Below are 14,473 nucleotides of genomic sequence, written 5' to 3'. Positions count from 1 at the left end.
TGGCCATACATTAGATAGAAGTAGGCTGATGGTTGGACAACTGTTTTCTGAACAATTGTCTAGTGAACAATTGTTTTGCAGCCATACACATTTTAGCCCATTTTGGCCACGGTGTCGTTCAAACTGGCTATATATGTTCAATGACACCAGACAATGGATGAAAGATGGTACTGGGAACATTTTTTCAAACAAAGCACACTGATGGGTGAAAGATCTTGTTGTGCAAACAAAAGATCTTTCATCCATCAGGCGAAAATTTTAATTACAGCTGACATCTTTCCAGATAATGATAGTCTGGCCATTGGCTGGCTAAAATGATCATTTGTTGTTATATTTCACCCAATCAATAATCATCTTGGTTGAAATTGTCTAGTTTTATCACATTTAGTCTAAAGTGTATGGGCATCTTTAACCTTGCAGTGTTTACATTTAAAGGGAATCTGTCACCAGGTTTATGCTGCTTGAACCCTGGCAGCTTGAACCTAGGACAGGTAGGGCCATTTGGCCCATGTCTGTTTTATTCTGAAATTCAAAAAACATACTTAGAAGTTTGACTTGGGGATCAGCTCTCTGTGTTCTTGAGTCAAAGAGGCGAGCCGCACCAGCTCTCCCAGCTTACATAGTCAAAGCCGAGAGCTCCTCTCACTGCACTCCGTCTTGATGATGTGGGTGGAGAGAACCCAAGCGGCCCACCTCTATGACTCAAGAGCTCTGTGCTCTGAGTCAAACGTCTAATTGTATTTTTTCTGAAACGCAGCAGTATTTCATAATATGCATGGGCCGAATTGGCACACCTGTCCTGGCTCATGCTGCCATGGTTCAGGCAACATGAACTTGGTGACGGGTTCACTTTAAAACCACATTACGGATATTGACTCCTGCATTCATTTTTACTACATGCTATATCATACTATAAAACTGCCATGGAGCTGTTGACTTGCAAGTCAATTTCAAAGATTCTTGTTAGGATTTGAAACTTTGTTTGAACAACATAAATAATTTGTGATGAAAGTGGGTATTTAAGCTGCCACAAATTAAAAAGAAAGTTATACTCAATTACTTATTGTAATAATCAGTAAAGCTCTTGACGCTGAAAAGAAAAATGCAATAACAAAGCAATATGAAAATTGTCCCTTTGTTAAATGGGGTTTGAACGGTAATTGAAAGTTAAATTGAGAGGTGGTAATTGTTGTGCAGGCTGTGTAGTATGTCTTTCTTTGAAGCAAACTGTGAAATTAGTACTACTGTCTATCGGCTTCATGCTCCCGGATAGCAGGGTACTATAATCCCTAACTTCCATTCCCGCAAGGCTTGACTTGTACTGTGTGCATTGTGAAGATACTGAGATTCCAGAAACAATTTAATGCATTCCAGCAGGTCTGCACATAGTATCTAGAGGCAATGCTCATGCACAAGGTTGGAAGATTTAACAGGAATGGTAAATTAAGCTTCTGAACGTAAGATTTCATATTAAGTTGTGTATGCTTAAGTCATCATAGTTCACTAAATATGGGAAGCTTTTAGACGATCATTCAGAATTTTCACTATAACCAGTTTGCAAAATTAAAGAAACACTTTGGGCAAAACTTTCACACAGAGTTATGCCTAGTGCAGGGTCTGAAGGGTGGTGCATGACATGACAATTCACAGTGCGCCATCTGAGGGGTGGTACAGGACATGGCAATTCACAGTGCGCCATCTGAGGGGCGGTGCATGACATGGCAATTCACAGTGCGCCATCTGAGGGGAGGTGCATGGCACTGCAGTTTATAGAGCGTCATCTGAGGGGAGGTGCATGACATGGCAATTCACAGTGCGCCATCTCAGGGGCAGTACATGACATGGCAATTCACAGTGCGCCATCTGAGGGGCGGTGCATGACATGGCAATTCACAGTGCGCCATCTGAGGGGAGGTGCATGACATGGCAATTCACAGTGCGCCATCTGAGGGGAGGTGCATGGCACTGCAGTTTATAGAGCGTCATCTGAGGGGAGGTGCATGACATGGCAATTCACAGTGCGCCATCTCAGGGGCAGTACATGACATGGCAATTCACAGTGCGCCATCTGAGGGGCGGTGCATGACATGGCAATTCACAGTGCGCCATCTGAGGGGCGGTACATGACAGGGCAATTCACAGTGCGCCATCTGAGGGGCGGTACATGACATGGCAATTCACAGTGCACCTTCTAAGGGGTGGTGCATGGCACTGCAGTTTATAGAGCGCCATCTGAGGGGCGGTGCATGGTACTGCAGTTTATAGAGTACCAGGAATAGAATTCCTATATCATTTACTGCTCTCTAAGGCCCTTCACTAGGCATAACAGCAGCAGTTGCCAACAGCCACACAACTTAATGCCATGTAGCTATTGACTGCAATGTCAGGGCAATGACATCATTGCAGCTTTTTCTCCTGCAGCCAAAAGAATTGCATTGTTAGAGTGCATTTTGACTGTTAGGGTGCATTCAGACGAGCGTGGTTTTCCCCCCTTATATGGCTGTTATAATTGCGGCCACATAATGGGACAAAACAAAACCACTTATTTCAATAGGATTTCAGTGGTTTTGTTTTAACTGAGAAAAGATAGGACTTGCCCTACCTTTTCCACATGTTATGAATAGATCGTACAGGGAAGACCGGGCAGCACTTATTTTCCCACGTTTTTCATAGCACAAAAGTTTGAAAAGCCGGCAAAGTGGAAGACATTTCCACAGTTCAGGCGCCACTGCGCTCCGCGCCGGCGAGTGTAGTTGCGTCTATGCTAGTCTGACGCCTCCCTTATTGTTGATGACCTGGTACACCTAAGGAATCAGTTTTACAGTGACTTTCACAGGGACCTTTGTTGATCAGTATTATGCTTCAGCAAGGCACTGGCTAAGGGTACATTCACACAGGTGAGTGCAATGTCGGTCCGAGAAACTCGAACTGATATTGCACTTGCATGCGTGCAATTTTTGACTGTGTGATGTGTTTTGCGAGAAAAAGTGTTTGCAATTTTTTAGATGTGTTTTTCACACACATGAAGCTCAAATTTTTTCAATAGTGAAGGTAGAATTTACATGCGCGTGTAATGCAATTTTTTTTCTTGCCGTAGGAAAGAATAAGTGACTCTTAAACAAGAATTGCCCAAAAATAGAACATATAGTGATTTTTCTATCTTGGACCATTAGTCCGAGAAAAAAAAACTGCTCATATGAATAAAAAGCTTTAAATGAATGTGTTCTTTTCACGCGCACTGTCTGACCATATCGCAATTGGTCAGATATCACGCATACAAAGCATCGTAAGCAGGCAGGTTTTTCAGCTGCTGTCCATCTCCCTAAACTATAGGGCAATAGGAGGCAGCATAGAAAACAAGCCTGTGCAGGATGATTAACCAAAAAAAGAGAGGACACGGATGTGATTAATGGGCCCAAAAATGCTACTTTCTGTCTCGAATACTTAATTATTATTCATTAGAATTCAGCTGTTTTATATAAAAACATCCGTCATATCACTAAAATATTACTGACCATATGTAGAACCTATTTCTAAATTTGCATATATGTACAAACCAAATGAGTGATGTGCTAATGGGTTAAAATTTTCCAAATCATGATTAATTATGTATGTCCATTTTCTTTTCCTATAATAAGGCGGTGCCTGAGCCAAATATAAAACAAAAGATTCTGGTACTTCAGGACGTCTGATTGCGGAAACAATTAATTGACTCGGCTCGATAAATGAAACCAAAACCGTTGACAGCTGCTTTAATTTATGATGCTGAAAACTCAATAGGCCATTTCTGAGAATTGACTGTATTGATGAAACATTTAAAAAGAAAATCTGAAATTAGTGTGATATGAATGTTATTTGAGGAAGGACGATTACTAAAATCATACCTGGACCAAGGACAAATTACAGCGGTGTAGACAGTGTGTTCATCAATTTTTATTACTTTCTCTGTAAAATATTCATGCATTGAGTGCCATAGGGTCACCATGAATATTCTGTTCTAGCATCAGCAAATTACTAAATATTTGACGTCCACTAAATGAATTAATATGATAGAAATCTGGAGCAGTTTCTGTTACAGCGTACCTTTCATTCTAATTTTCTTTGTATATTCATATACTATGTAACATTAAAAGGAGTTGGACCAGGATCACAACTTATGCCCTATCGACCGACAGGGGAAAACTTGCTGATTGGTGGAGGTGTTACCAGTGAGGCTTCAACTGATCTTGAAAACAGGGATCCCGTGTCCAGTCTGCCTGTCACTGCAGGGTAGTTCCTTCCCTCCAACTGACATCAGAATGAATGGAACATTAGCCAAGATGCCTGGTTGGTGCTCCATTCATTTCAATGGGGCCGACGAAAATACCTGATAACTTGCTGATCAGTGGAGGTCTTTCTGCTGAGGCCTCAACCGATGTTCAGAACAGGGATCCCGTGTCCCCTTCCGCCTGTCACTGTGGGGTAGCTTCTTCACTCACAGTGATATCTGAATGAATGGAGCATTGGCCAAGCATGCATCAGTGGAGGTCTTGCCGTTGAGACCTAATAATAATAATAATCTTTATTTCTATACAACCAACATATTCCGCAGCCCTAACAAAACCACAGTTACATCTAGTGATCAGTTGATGGAAACAGTAGGGGTGAGGGTCCTGCTCCAACAAGCTTACATACTACAAATAATGGGGTAATCCAGAAGGTAAAGGGGCTGGAGATGCGCATGGTAGGGCGAGGTGGAGAGTGTGGGATGTCATACACATAGACATACAACCAATCTTGAGAACAGGGATCCCGTGTCCCCTCTGCCTGTCATTGTGGGATAGCTTCTTCCCTCGCAGTGACATCAGAATGAATGGAGCATTGGCCAAGCAGTGCTCCATTCATTACAGTGGGGCCAATGGAAATACCAGAGCTAGCACAACTAGTGCTCCATTCAGTCTCCTGCTCATTAGCCCACAGCAAGGAGGATGGGAGACAAGGGACCCCCATTCTTAGGATTGTTAGGGGTTGTAGTCTTGGGACCCTCACCGATTAGTAAGTTATCCCTTATGCTGTTGTTAGGGGATAACTTGTGATCATGGTACGACCACTTTAACATAGTAATGTTGAGGAAGCCATCAATTTTAATCTACAACATAGTCCTACAGTGTTTATTTAGAGGAAGTTAATAAACCTATTAATTTGTTGCCTCATTTAAGGGGGAAGATTACTTCCCCTCTCAAAATATAGCAAACTACCAACATGTCATTATGTACACCAGCCCATGTCAAAAGCACTTGTTTCTGAATATTCGTGCACCCGATGCCACTGTAGATGACTCCTGTCTCTGGCAGAAGCAGCCAGTTTTGACGCAGCTAGCTTTCCAAATTTGCCTACAAGACCGTGCACTCCAGGATTAGAGTGATACAGTTTCAGGGAAGTTATTCTGCTTTCTCTGTACTTTTTCTATAGAGTATATCCAAGTCTTTATATTTTTCACCAGGATTTCTAAGCAAAATAATTCTGTTTTGTTCCAATGCATTCCCTATTATGCAGTGATGCTGATGGAGTCCTATATGATGGCACACCGCACAGTCTCTGCACCACCCATCCAAATGGATCCATGTCAATGAGCACTTATACAGAATTGAATCACGGTCACAAATGCATGAAGACACCCCAAAATGGGCTTAGAATATTAATAATTAATTTTGTACCCCATCCTTATCTCCTTTTGTTGATTATTATCACATTGTAAACAAACAGATTAGTATGGATGCCCACTTGATATATTTTCATTTATTTGCAGTATATAATAGAACAGTAGATAGCTGTTTATGAGAAAATGCGACCTGAGCACCGTTAACTGCAAAACATCATTAGAGGCAGACAGGACAGTTTACTCAACTAATCCTTCTGGAGATGAGGCGCTTTATGTTCATAATATCCTTTATTGACTGTCCTTTGATGCAGAATAATTTTCAACAGAGCAATGGCCTCTATTGTTTTATGCTTGAAGGTTGCATTTTGTGAGGTATTCCAGCAATATGACAGCTAAGGGTGTCGGACGCTGAGATTTTTATTCAAGTCTCGTAACTCAATCATGGGAAATCTTAAGAGCAGATTCACAAAATCTTAAGTAATACCAAGGCTACAACTCCCATTCTTGTGTAACTCCCATTTCTGACTTCTTGTACTGTGATTTTTACGTACTACACCTAATAGTTGAATGTCTGGACTTGAAGTTTTAGATAGAATACATCATCAATATCAGCTCAGTGAGGGTTTGACAATCAGCTTTTGCAGTGCACTGGTCCGAGCACACCTTAGCACAGCTCTGTACATTCCGTGGGGGCTGTCAATGGTATTACAAGCTCTGCTCCGACTCGTGCCTGCAGTACCTTGGCTACTGCACAATGTATGGATCACGTTTATACTTGAACAATTTGGAATGGTGCAATCTATGGGAGCTAGGTAAAAACCTTATAGCTAAATGAGAGTGAATTCCAAATTTTTCAGTCTTAGGCCTCATGTCCACGGGGAAAATCAGGCCCGCCGCGGATTCTTCATGCAGAATCCTGCAGCGGGTCCCTCCTTTCCGCGGACATGAGGCTAAAAAGTAAGCATTACTTACGTGTCCGGATGCTGCGGATCTGCCCTCCGTCGCGGCCGGATCTTCTTTCTTCGGCCCGCCGGATGTGCTTGGCGAGGCGCCGTGCGCTCCTTTCTTGGAACTCCTGCTCTCCCGCGTTTCTGCGACGGAGAGCAGGAATTCAGCTGCGGGTGTGCCGCGGATCCGGACGGCTTCCATAGGCTTCAATAGAAGCCTGTGGGAGACGCACACTAAAATGGAGCATGCTGTGGGTGTTTTCCTACACATGCAATCCGCGCCTCAAGGGAAAATGACATCTGCAGGTATTTAATTACCTGCGGGTGTCCAATGCATCCCTATGGGGTGTGGATCACGCGTGCGGGTGACCCGCTGCGGATCTGCCCCGTGGACATGAGGCCTTAGACTTTATCCGCATGGCAGTATCCTGGTCAGTATTTTGTGTTTGTAAGCCAAAACCAGTAATGGAACCTAAAAGGAGAAAAAATTAAAATGCAAGCGTTTGCACCACTTCTATATTTTTGACTTACAAATGCTAATGTAAAAATATATTTGTCTGAAAGTGGCCTATCTCTGTTGTGCACTAAGAGGAGGCATGCACAGTTCTATGTGGCCCCTTCTCACATGTAAGTATTAAAGGGACCATTCAATATATACTCAACAGGGCAAAATATGAAGGACAGCATGACAGTAGAACTTCTCCTATGACAGCTCAGCCTCCACAACAGTTGTACCCCATAAAAGTGACAGAAAGTAGGGTCATTTTGATCTTTAAGTGGAGAGCAACAAAAATGATGCTGTAGTGACAGGATCACCTACCATAAATGAATGCCCAGCTCTGGCTTACTTCATAAAGTACTTCATCTAACAACATCGCCATTGTCTAACAACGCTACCATAGAGAGTTGATAAAAGTTTAACACGAACTCGTCTTATGTATGTACCTGTCAAATAATGGGTGATACAAACCGAATTGTTTATACCTGTCTGAAACCCTAAAGCTCTGTGTGACAGTGAATACTTTATTTTCTTGTTCAAGCAGTTCATGGCTATCATTCATTGCTTGTTAGTAATAAAATACATCTAATAAAATGTTCCTGCTTCACAACCCTGTATTGTTAGCAGACTGAAACTCACATTGTAGCAGCTGAAAGCCAAGTTGTAAAATCATAGGACATTCTGACACATGCTTCTAATCTAGTTCTACATCAGGACAGACTGCATTTATATTGGGAAGTCACATTCCAGATAATGAGATGATGGTCAGAATTCAGTTTAACATAGAAAGAGAAGAATTTCTCAATAGTACAAAATAATAGGAATATCAGTGAAAGAAAGCAATACATGGAGAGGCTATGAGACTAGCACTGGTTGGCCAATTTGGGGTCAACTTTCCCTCTTTTTGCATTGTGATAATGCCACTGGGTATCTGATCTAAAGAATTTTGTGTTTAAAGTAGGTAGTTAGGCATAAAAAGTCTGATTTTTATACATCAAACACTTTACAGACCTGTATTTAGCATTAGAGATGAGTTAACTGAACCTGTAAATAGTTAATTTGGTTGAACTTTGCTAAACATTTGGTTCAGCAAGAACCTGAAACTTAGGCGGTTAATTTCTGCTGAACCGGAAATTCTTATAAGCTCCTAAAAGTAGTATTGGACACTCTATAAGAGCCCTGGAACAACGGTGGTGGTAGTGATTGTGGTCCTTTTGCAACGGATGTAGCTCAGTGGTTAGCAATGTTGACTTGCAGTGCTGGGGTCCTAGCTTCAAATCTGAGGATAAACCTCTGCATGGAATTGGGAAAACTCCATACAGATATTGTCTTTGTTCAGATATGACCTTGGAATGCAGCACTGCAAGGCAACAGGGCTAACCACCGAGTCTCTATACTTCCTCTGGAGGAGAAGAAGAAACATAAAGAGAACATTCAAACTCCATGCGGATGTTGTCTTTGTTCAGATTTGAATCAAGAACCCTAGCAATGCAAGGCCACAGTTCTAACGACTGAGCTATATCCATTGAAGAAGTAATACCACCACCATGCTTTTAGTGTTTAATATCTGTTTTAAGGTGTTTTAAGAACTTTCAGTTAATTAATTTGATCTCAAATGAACTTTCTGACCAAATTTGGCTAACCAGCCAAACTGAGCATTTCAAACATTTGCTCATCTGAATTTAGAATTTGGAAGCTATATTCCCCCTTTTTAAGTCTTCTCTCACACTTAAAGCAGTCATATCAATTTTAGGGCAACAAGCCTGACCTTCTTAACATCCTTTTCTCTAAGAAAGATGGAAAAGGGGTTATGGGATGGGCAGACTATGTTCTTGGTTTCAAGATTATTGTGGTGTCAAGGAGAAGCTTTGATTCTATGTGTCATGAAACATCAAAAATCAGGAGTTGGAAGAGACCTCCAGGATCATCTTGTCCAACCCCCTGCTCAATGCAGGATTCACTAAATAATCCTAGACAGATGTCTGTCCTATTTCTGTTTGAACACTTCCATTGAAGAACTCACTACCTCCCATGGCAACCTGTTCCACTCATTGATCACCCTTACTGTCAGAAAAGTTTTTTCTAATATCTAATCTGTGACTCCTCCCTTTCAGTTTCATGCCATTGCTTCTACTCTTTCCTTGTTCAAATGAAAATAGGGCTGATCCCTCTGCACTGTGACAGCCCTTCAGATATTTGTAAATAGATAGTCTCCTCTTAGCCTTCTTTTTTGCAAGCTAAACACTCTGAGATCCTTTAATCGTTCCTCATAGGTCAAGGTTTGAAGACTGCTCACTATTCTGGTAACTGTTCTATGAACTTGCTCCTGCTTGTCGATGGTCTTTTAAAAATTTTTAAAGTGGGTTGCCCAGAACTGGACACAGTATTCCAGATGAGGTCTGACTAAGGAAGAGTAGAGGGGGATAATTACCTCACGTGATCTAGACTCTATGCTTCTCTTAATACATCCCAGAATTGTGTTTGCCTTTTTGGCTGCTGCATCACATTGTTGACTCATGTTCAGTCTATGATCTATTAGTATACTGCTGTCTTTTTCACATGTGCTGCTTAGCCCAATTCCTCCCATTCTGTATGTGGTTTTTTTTCATTCTTCTTACCCAGATGTAGGACTTTGCATTTCTCCCTGTTAAATACCTTTCTGTTAGTCACAGCCATTGTTCAAGCGTGTCTAGATCTGCTACATGTACTAGTACTACTCTACTGTAAGGATTATTTTATATTATGATACATTGCTATAATATGACTTTGCTATTACTATCAGTGATATGAAATAAATTCTATTATAGCAAATGAATTCAATAAAGCAATGTATGCAATAGATGTCTTACTTTAGTCTCCTTCACTAAGTTGGATTGTGTCCCAGTGACATTTAGACACAGACTAAACTCCCTGTATGTTCTGTTCGTCCTCCATAAATCTTTACAACTTGAATTGCGTAGAATTGTTATAGAATATAGTGTGAATATAAGGAGTTCTTGCTGTACACATGGCCCTAGTTTCAACTTTACTGACACAGCGCTGTGATTATATAACCAGATTTATATGTGTTGCCTGTGAAATGAAGGGTAAGAGATTGGAGTGAGGTTGGCTGAAGACGCAATCACGCTTACTAAGAAGTAGATTAATGAAAGCTAATATTTTATAGTTAATCTAGCTGAAAGCAATAATTATGATCTGCTGTTTCCTCTCTATACTGATTATGGAAATTTTATATTTCAAAGCGGAGCATACTACAGAGCAGCGACAACAAGTTAATTATGTGACGTGTTTACCTCTTCTATGGCTTTTTCATTTCTTTACAGCTTTGATTTCCAGACCACAGAATTTCCATTGTCAGTTCTGTGGTTTGGGACATACACTACTTATTATTTATGGTCTCATTATTTTCTGAAACTGCAAATATTTTTGACCAAAGGGTATCATGAAATGTAATGAAAAATTGATTGGTGGGAATCTGACAGTAAGGGCTCTATCACACGGCTGTATGCATATTTCTATCTGTGAATACGCAGCGTATCAATGGCAGAAATACGTTTTTTCCCTGCGTATTTGTCCTATTGCCATTTTTTATATGCACATAAATACAACCGTATTTAGCCCTGTAACAAAATTCCATTGATCTTGTACATAAATCTGCAGTGAATACGTAGGTTTCCAATGATTTTGTGCATAAGTATGCAGTAAAAAAAGACGCAGCTGTGAATGAACTCATTGAAATAAATGGGCTCTGCTCAGTGTGTAATGCATATTTAAGTTTGTATGAAGGAGTCCTAAGGGGTCATTCACACAAATGTAAATAGGTAGTGAATATAGCCCATTGGTTTCAATGGGTTTATTCACAACTACATATTTTTCACGCAACTTTTGGTCGCGTGAAAAAAAAAACACAGCATGTCCTACTTCAGTTCATATTATGCACCAAAAGCAGCCATCAAAATCAATGGGCTAGTGTAAATATACAGTATAATCGCTGCATATTAATGCAGCAAATCAATGGGATTTAGGACTTCTTCACATGACTGTATTTGTGCGTGTAAAATATTTGGATGCTAAACACAGAGACTAGAACCTATGGATTTCAATTGGTTCATTCAGTGCTAAGCGGGTCCCACATTACTCAGCGGCTTACCTTCATTACTTCCCTTTTGTCACTTCCACCCCTGACTCTCCTCAACTGTTCCCCGTCTGTATTACTATCTCCAACATCCCTGATTCTGTCAATGCAGCCACCTTACTGACCCCACATGTGGTCCTGACTCTGCCTCCAGCAGGAGCATTTACATAGACCCTGATATTAATCACAGACAGACAGGGGTAGACGTTGGCTACTATGGAAAGAATATCGGCAGAGCTAGCAAAAGCACACTATAGGTGCATCACATGGCCGGCATTCATATTGGCGGATCACAGTATAGAAAAAAATCCACTTTGTGGAATGACTTGTCACATTAAAATCATTGGTAAAAAGTAAAAACGGTCCCGGAAAACCTCTTTAACCATCGCAGCAGTAGACACTCTACATATGTATATGATATAACTGACTATAAATTTTCTGTACTGCAAGTCACCTTACTGACCTCATCTGCTTCATGCGTCTTCTCAGCAATGAAGAATTCTCAAGTAATGCTGTGATCTTATATGTAGCTAGCACACTTCTAAGAAAGGAGTGCTTAGCTTTCTTGACTGAGAGTTGACTGCCATTATTTTTTCCCCCCGCTCTCCGTGCTCAGTGAACCTTATTATACAGATCAGCTGTGTGTATTAACCAAAGAGACATCGCAAACCAGCCTGATAGTAATGAGGGTGGGATGGGGTCACGGTTTGATGTCTGAAGATCTCTAAATAGGATCATGCGTTTTTGCTGATGGGGGGCATCTGGGTTTAGTGGTACTTCATTGTATTTTCACTAATAGAAGATTGTATTTCAGATCTTCATTTTCATTTAATTAGGCAAGGTCTCAACAAGACTAGACATTCTTTAGGTTGTACATATTGATACTATGCCATTTCTTTAGACCAGATCCAAGTGGTCAGAAATACCAAAATAGTCAATTATAATTCAACATTGCTCAATATTCTAAAATGCACACATGTAAAGCTAAGCGGAGGAACATTCATGAGGCAGAGTAAAAACTAATTTTGTGCTTGAAATTTGACCTCAAACAACTTCCAAAAAGTTCACAGGTTCTAAAGAGAACATTTTTATTAATCTTGAAATCTTTGTAATGCAACACTTGTTCAACTTTTTCAAGTAAGAATGAAACACATTTCTTTCTGGCTTTTTTTAAATGCTCTATGTGGTCTTTATAGTCTAACTTACAACAGATCAAAGAGGCTATCTCACTACAGACAACCCTTATCTTATGAGGATCGGTTGGTCATCACTGGTCTGTCTCCTGTCATTCCAAATAAAAAACGGGAATTTTTTCTTACCGATAATTCCCTTTCTGGAAGACATCATGACAGCATACGCTGGAGGTTGCTCACCTGCTGACCTGAAGGGACAGGAAGAGGCAGAGTATAAAAAGCACCTCCCCTCTACCAACACCAGTGCGTTCCAAATGACCACAGTGACCAGTTATTTAACCAGAAGGTGTGTTTTTATTGACATCACACACCTCAGAAAACAAAGTTAAAGCATACACATTACCTCATGTGTTGGACAAACTAGGGTAACCATGTTGGTAAGGGGGGGAAAAAAGCCCGTATGCTGTCATGATGTCTTCCAGAAAGGGAATTATCGGTAAGAAAAAATTCCCGTTTTCCCCATGACATCATGACAGCATACGCTGGAGGAATACCAAATAAGTGGCATGGGCTTTTTAGGGAGGGATTACGGCTTGGAGCACCTTCCTACCGAAGGATGCGTCCTGACTATATTTAAAGTCCAGCCTATAATGTTTGATGAAAGTATGGCCTGAAGTCCATGTGGCTGCGTTACAGATTTGCTCAATCGACGCGTGCGCTCTCTCCGCCCAAGAGGATGCCACCGCTCTCGTTGAGTGGGCCTTCAATCCTTCTGGAGGGGGGATGCCCTTGGCCTTGTAAGCCTCCTGGATGGCTCTCCTGAGCCACCTGGCGATCGCATCTTTAGAAGCGGCCTTTCCTTTGGCCTGCCCCTGAAATTGAATGAAAAGTTTGTCAGACTTCCTGAAACTTTCTGTTGCCTCGAGGTACGCTAGTACCGCTCTTTTGACGTCTATATTATGGAGCTTTTGTTCTTTTGTATTTTTGAAATTTTGGCAAAAGGCTGGAATAACTATTGGTTGGCCCCTGTGGAAATCTGACAATACTTTAGGCTGGAAGGATGGGTCTAAAGAAAAAACTATTTTGTCCGGGTGGATAGTCATATATGGGGCCCTTCGTGAGAGGGCCTGGATTTCCCCCACGCGTCTGGCTGACGTAACTGCCACAAGCAGGGCTACCTTGTATGTCAGCCAGGCGATGGATAGATCCGTAATCGGTTCAAATGGGGGGTCGCATAAGGCCTGAAGGACTATGGTTAGATCCCAGGGTGGTGCCGTGGCCCGTGTGAATGGATGTAATCTGCTCGCCCCTCTAAGAAATCTCCTAATCCACCTGTGCTCCGCCAGCGCGAGATCGAAGCATGCCCCCAAGGCCGCAATCTGGACTTTGAGTGTATTCGGACTCAAACCTTTATCCAGGCCCGCCTGGAGAAAATCTAAGATTTTCCGGACGTCTGGCTGATCCAGCTGCTGGATGTCCTGGCCTAACCACTCCGAAAATTTTTTCCAGACTTTGGAGTAGATTTTGTGTGTCGAGGGTTTAAGGCTCTCGCTAATGGTGGAAATAACCTTAGGGGAAAGACCCTTTCCTAGGAACTTTACCCGCTCAAGCTCCAGGCCGTAAGCCTGAACTTGTGAACTTCCGGGTAAAGAAGAGGGCCCTGCGACAGTAGGTCCGGTCTTGTTGGAAGGTGGAAGGGCTCTCCCACTGACAGGAATCTCAGGAGGGGGAACCACGGTCTTTTGGGCCAATATGGTGCTACAAAAATTACTGTTAGGGTTGACTGCAGTAATTTCCTTAGCAGAAGCGGGATTAGTGGTAGAGGGGGAAAGGCATACGCTAGGTCCCAATCCCAGGGGTGAGAGAGAGCGTCCGTGCCCAAGGCCTGTTTCTCTGCGCCTCTGGAAAAGAAAAGCCGGCATTTGGTGTTTGCGCTTGATGCAAAGAGGTCTACTTCTGGTACCCCCCACTTCTCCACAAGAAGGCTGAACACCTCTGGATGGAGTTCCCACTCTCCTGGGTCCACTTTCCTTCTGCTTAAAAAGTCCGCGGCTGAGTTCTCGGCTCCTCTTATATGAAAGGCCGATAGGGACTTTGTTGTGCCTTCCGCCCATTGAA

General features: G+C 41.9%; 1 protein-coding gene across 2 annotated transcripts in view; it reads left to right on the top strand.

Moving 5' to 3' along the window:
• VWC2L (von Willebrand factor C domain containing 2 like) overlaps window positions 1–14,473 on the top strand; it is a 157,562-nt gene that overhangs the window by 75,082 nt on the left and 68,007 nt on the right. The window lies entirely within an intron of this gene.

Source organism: Eleutherodactylus coqui, chromosome 8 (assembly GCF_035609145.1).
Source record: "Eleutherodactylus coqui strain aEleCoq1 chromosome 8, aEleCoq1.hap1, whole genome shotgun sequence".
NCBI classification, from domain to species: Eukaryota; Metazoa; Chordata; class Amphibia; order Anura; family Eleutherodactylidae; genus Eleutherodactylus; species Eleutherodactylus coqui.
The sequence above is the reverse complement of the archived record's forward strand: the minus strand, read 5'-3'. Positions and strand labels throughout refer to the sequence as shown.